The following is a 6061-nucleotide window of genomic DNA, read 5'->3' on the forward strand; positions in this document are numbered from 1 at the left end:
AGTCTTTTGTGGAATATTAGGAGGCTAACGTAATTCCTATGATTCCGAGATGGGGGCGGATTTCCTCCACCACCACCTTTTTTCGAAACAAAACTAAGGAGTTTGCAGCACATTGGGAGGTCAGAGCACTTGATTCCACGCAAAAAAATCCGAGATTTTTTTTTTTCTTGTTAATAAAACGCATGCAGGTGTACTTAACAAAATTTACCAAACTTTTTTCCATTGCACTGCCAAATAATTTATGTATATGAGATGTTTGGTCTCACTGTCAGTTTAGTATAAAGATCTGCGCACTTTTGTGGGGAAGGGGTCATCAGTAATCTAACCTGAGTAGGGATTGTAATGAATGTCACTGGACAGTGAGGCTTCTGTTTTAAATGCATGCATTCTCAGAACACTTTAATATCCATGGTGATTGCCAAGCGTTGTTCAAATTTTTGAAGCCTGCTTTTGGTCACCTTGATATAGCTAGACGATTTGTAACGTTGCATTCTTTTGGTCTGCTTAAACCTGTACCCAGATTTAAATCTGTTCGATATCTCGGTGTTCTTTATTGGCAAGGGGGACTTTGCAAACTCATTTACATAATGCTACAGGGTTTGGGAGTACATATATACGAGGAGAAAATATCACATAAATTTTTCACATTTCAATGTCTAGAATTGCCTCTAAGTCATTAAAAGTTGTGTCCCTTTATTCGTTGTTTTACAGACTGGATGCATGCTGCTATAAACCATACAACCACATTCATTTAACACCTCAGTTGTACTATTACAACGACTTTGTGCAATGACCATTTAATAGAATTAGTACTTCCTAAAGATAATCGTTATTTAGTTATATTCCCCTTTCATCAGTGTAAACTTGAACTGCCAAGAAATAAACTAATTAAGTTCAAAATTATTTTTAATGCTAAACTTTTTGGAATATTTTGGGGAAAATAACAGAAGAAAACTAATCAGGAAATATATATATCTATGACTTTTAGAGAAAAAGTGTCGTGGAAAAAATTAATTCCTGCCTAAATAAGGTTACTTGATGTAAACTTTTACTGTCCCACCCGTCTCACTCTGCAGTAGAGCAATACTTCTATAGTTACCACACAATGTTCTTGCTCCTTTTCCTTTATAGTGAGGAAGAATAATTGCGTCCTTCCAATCCTTAGGTATTGCACCATCCCTCCACATTGCATATGTAGGGACTGTATGATGTAATCACCAACAAATTGCAAGACCAGTACAAATGCCATCATTTCCAGATACCATACCAAGATTCAATTTACTCATTGATGCCATTACTTCATCTACTGAGGGCGTGGAATTTAAGGAGCCAATGATAGGTCTTTCACTGTTTCGTCCACAACTGACCCATAGGTTTCGAAGTTCAGAGAAGTGTTTGATCCAGCGACCTGCAATTTCTGTTGATTTAGTAAATAGAGTGGAAAACTCATTAGAAAGCAAAGGAGCTGATGTGGAGCTCTTAGGCCCATAAACTTGCTTCATAAGATGGTAAAGCTTCTTGCTGTCATTTGCATCAGCAGCAGCCTCAACATCACGAGCAAGATCCTTCCACCAAGTGTTCTGCATCTTCTTGAGAGATCACTGCAGTAATGATTTTACACTGCTATAGTGGGCAAGTACTAGATTTCCCTGCACAACAGAAAGTTTTCCCATGCTGCAGTAAGCAAGTCAGAAGCTCTTTCTTCAACACAGCATTATATATCTCGTGGACATTCAGACACCGGGGAATGCTGACTGGCCCTCTCCTCTCTTTTACTCTAATCATCATCTGGAAGTTTGCTCGCACCAGACTATGATCTGTCCAGCATTCCGATCCATGAAAAGACTTACAAATAGATGTATTAGTATAACGCTCAGGAATTGAGAAAGTCTTTAACGTTTCGAGCCTATGCTCTTCCACAGAAAGAAACAAGGAGAGACATAAAATGTGTGTAGTGGTCAGCAATCTATCATGGCGAATCATATATATATATATATTTACATATATTCCACTGCTTCATCACTTCATGGAAGAAAAATAAGGAAAACAGAAAATATATATTTATAAGGGCTTGTTGTTTTTACCCAGAACATGGACTGCTTGTTTATACCCAAGAAATGGACTTGTTTACACCCAAGGAATGGACTTGCTGTTTGTAGTCAAGAAATGTGCAACACACACGTTATAATTACTTCTATAACATAACAATTTAAAGGTATGTTAAAGACAATTTATTTTGATAACACAAATTGTCTGCATAAAGAATTTTAAAAATTGGAAAAGAGTGGCAAGTTTTGTAAATAGGGGCAGGGTAAGGTTGAATATTTAAGAGAATTTGCAGCGTGTAAGATGTTAGTAAGCAATTCCAAAACAACAAAAGCCGTTACTTTCACTGCAAAATTTAAATTTCGTTTGTGTCTAAATATTTTCGTTCTTTGAAACCATGGCAAACCCCTGACAAAAACTCGTGCTTCATCTATTTTGTCAGTAAACAAGTCTCGGTTTCAAAGCAATGAAAATATCGACATTGAAATGAGATTTAAATGTTGCAGTGAAACAACCATTTCTCTTTGTGTGTGTGTGTGTTCTTGATATTCGTTCAGAGCAAGTTGTGTTACCTCTCTTACACTCTTTTTCTTTAGTTTTTTGGCTCCGGTGAGGCGTCTTGGAACATTCACGATGTGAATGTTCCGAGTCCTCTCCCCACCCACTCCCGTTCGCAAGCACGCATTTCTTTTTCAAATTCGTTCACAGCAAGTTGTTTTACACCTATTATACTAATTTTTTTTTGTTTTTGAGCTCGGGTCAAAAGCTTTAGTTTAACCAAATTCAGTATGTATGTATGTATGTATGTATATTTGTGTGTGTGTCTGTGGTTCTTCCCTAACCATCGCTTGACAGCTGATGTTGGTATGTCTACGTCCTTGTATCTTAGCAGTTAAGCAAAAGATACCGATAGAATAAGAACTAGGCTTATAAAGAATAAGTCCTGAGATCGATTCGTTCAACTAAAGACGGTGCTCCAGCTTGGCCACAGTCAAATGACTGAAACAAGTAAAAGAATATATATATATATATGTCTGTAGATATATTTATATGTGTGTGTGTGTGTGTGTATATATGTATATATATATATAACCCTAACCCTAACCCCACTCGTATGCCCTCCCTCCTCATCACCCACCTCAATCCCCCTCCCACAGACACGATCACACACGCAGACACTCCAAACCCCCACCCACCCCGTTTTATCACAGCTTATAATACCAAAAACTCAAAGCTTAAAAAAGCCTTTAAAAGCATTAATATTGTTTCACCATTTGCTCAACCGACTGATATAATCATCCCCCTTCACATAAAATATATTTTTATTGACAACCCAAGCTTAATCGAATTAGCTAAAACTTTATCAAAGGACATGAATCCTCAAAACAGACTTTGGAATTACACTATAGCATAAACTTATTAGGACCCCACAATCCATGGATAAGGAAGAGGTGGAGCCCCACTTTTAAGGTAAGATGTCCTCCTTGTCTTTTCTTAATATAAGCTGTATAAATGTGCGCAGCCATCAAATTGCTTTGTAACTCATCTAAACTTTTAAATCCATAATTAGGATTTCTTACTATTGCCGATGTATCTTATAACTTTTAATGCTTATTTCAATGCCTTTTAACCTTAAATTTAAATTTAATATGATTTTTAATCAGTATATAAACCTTTATTTATTTACCCTTTTCATGTACATTTTTACCTCATATAACATTTCTTTCTCAATAATATACAGATATGTTCCTTGTCTTGATGTAATTTTATGTTATATGCATGTATGTATGTATTTATGTATTTATTATGTTGATGAAAATCATAAATACAAAATGATTATCTAAATCTTTGTCTCCTCTTATATCAAGTTATATAATGCCTAAGGTCCCAGGTCCGACCTGAGCACTTCCAAGCAATTGGGTAAAAAACTTTTTTGAAAGCAAAAAACAATATTATATACACACACACACACACACACACACACACACACACACACATACACACACACACACACACACACACACAAACACATATGTATGTATACATATATATGTGTGTTTGTGTGTGTGTGTGTGTGTAGTGTAGATTATTGTCTAGTGATGCATTGGATAGGAATAATTACAGAGGCTTCAAATTGTTGGATCAAGTGATGAAAGTCACGGAGAGGGTCATAGCTCAACTAATTAGAGAGAGAGTCAGTTTAGACGATATGCAGTTTGGGTTTGTGCTAGGGAGAAGCATCACTGATGATATATTCCTGGTCAGACAGCTGCAGGAGAAATTCCTAGCCAAATGTAAACCTCTGCACTTTGGTTGACATAAGGAAAGCCTTTGACAGGTCCCTCGATCCCTTATCTGGTGGTCAGTGCGGAAACTAGGGATAGATGAATGGTTAGAGAGAGCTGCACATGCCATGTACAGGAATGCTGTTAGTAAGGTGAGGGTTGGCTATGAGTACAGTGGAGAATTCTGGGTTGAAGTAGGGGTTCACCAAGGATCAGTTCTCAGCCCTCTCTTATTCATCATAGTCCTCCAGGAAATAACAGAAATTCAAGATAGGCTGCCCTTGGGAGCTCCTTTATGCTGATGACCTTGCTTTAATAGCTGAGTCACTACCAGAGCCAGAGGAGAACTTTCAGGTGTGGAGGCAAGGTCTAGAATTGAAGGGCCTTAGAGTCAATCTAGCAAAAACCAAAGTCTTAGTAAGTAGGAAGACAGACAAATCACAAATCCCTTTAGGTAGATGGCCCTGCTCGATCTGTAGAAAAGGCGAAGGTAGAAACTCCATAAGATGTACCCAGTGTAAGCTTGGACACATAAGCTGTGCAGCAATATCAAAAGAAGATCAACTAGGAAGATAGCTTTTGTGTGTGGCAGATGCACAGATACAATAAACACTGATAATGTGCAGAAAACAGACTCTGTCACAAGCCAGGGGGGAAAACTAAAAGTAGTTGATAGCTTCTGTTACGTAGATGAACAAGTCACTTGTGGATTTGGTTGCTCTGTGAGCGTAGCTGCTAGAATAAGAATAGGCTGGGTAAAGTTCAGAGAGCTTCCATCTCTACTGGTAACAAAGCGCCTCTCGCTCAGAGTGAAAGGTAGACTGTATGATGCATGGATTTGAACACTCATGCTACACGTCAGTGAAACATGGGCTGTGACTGCTGAGGACATGTATAGGCTTGAAAGAAACGAAGCTAGTAGACTACACTGGATGTGTAATGTCTGTGCATACATGAGTGTAAGTGCCCTGAGAGAAAAGTTGGACATAAAAAGTGTCAGATGCAGTGTGCAAGAGAGACGACTGTGCTGGTATGGCTATGTGTTGCATGTGGATGAGGACAGCTGTGTGAAGAAGTGTGGAGGGAACCTGTCATAGAGATAGACCCAGGAAAACCTGGGATGAGGTGGTGAAGCATGATCTTCGAATGCTGGGCCTCACAGAGGGAATGACAAGTGACCGAGACCTTTGGAGATATGTTATGCATGAGAAGACCCGGCAAGCCAAGTGAGATCATAGGTGTGACTGATGCCAGTATTGCATAACTGTCCAATTCAAAAATACCCTTCAATCATCGGGCAATACACTGTACTTGAGAAGACCTGTTGAGTCTAGTGAAATTGTTGTTGTGACCAATGCCAGTGCCACCTGATGCCAGTGCCACCCATGCCAGTGGCGAGAAAAAAGCACCATCCATGTGTGGCTGATATCAGTGCTGGTTGCAAATAAAAAGCACCATTTAAGTGTGGTTGATGCCGGTGCCACCTGATTGGCCTCATGCCGGTGATACGTAAAAAGCACTTGCTACACTCTCAGAGGGCATCCAGCTGTAAAAGCCTTGCCAGATCAGATTGGAGCCTGGTGCAGCCTCCTGGTGCAGCCTCCTGGCTTGCCAGTCCCCGGTCAAACGGTCCAATCCATGCCAGCATGCAAAATGGACGTTAAACAATGTTGATGATGGTGATGATGATGATATATGGTGATGCAAACAGGAAAAGTAGAACTCAAAAT

At 39.1% G+C, this 6061-nt stretch overlaps 1 long non-coding RNA gene across 1 annotated transcript in view; it reads left to right on the top strand.

Moving 5' to 3' along the window:
- Positions 1–6061, top strand: part of LOC128248906 (uncharacterized) — a 13785-nt gene that overhangs the window by 6380 nt on the left and 1344 nt on the right. Inside the window, exon 3 of the long non-coding RNA XR_008265059.1 lies at positions 2089–3516. This is a non-coding gene — a long non-coding RNA (uncharacterized LOC128248906). The remainder of the gene's footprint in view (positions 1–2088; positions 3517–6061) is intronic.

Source organism: Octopus bimaculoides, chromosome 10 (genome assembly GCF_001194135.2).
Source record: "Octopus bimaculoides isolate UCB-OBI-ISO-001 chromosome 10, ASM119413v2, whole genome shotgun sequence".
Classification (NCBI taxonomy): domain Eukaryota; kingdom Metazoa; phylum Mollusca; class Cephalopoda; order Octopoda; family Octopodidae; genus Octopus; species Octopus bimaculoides.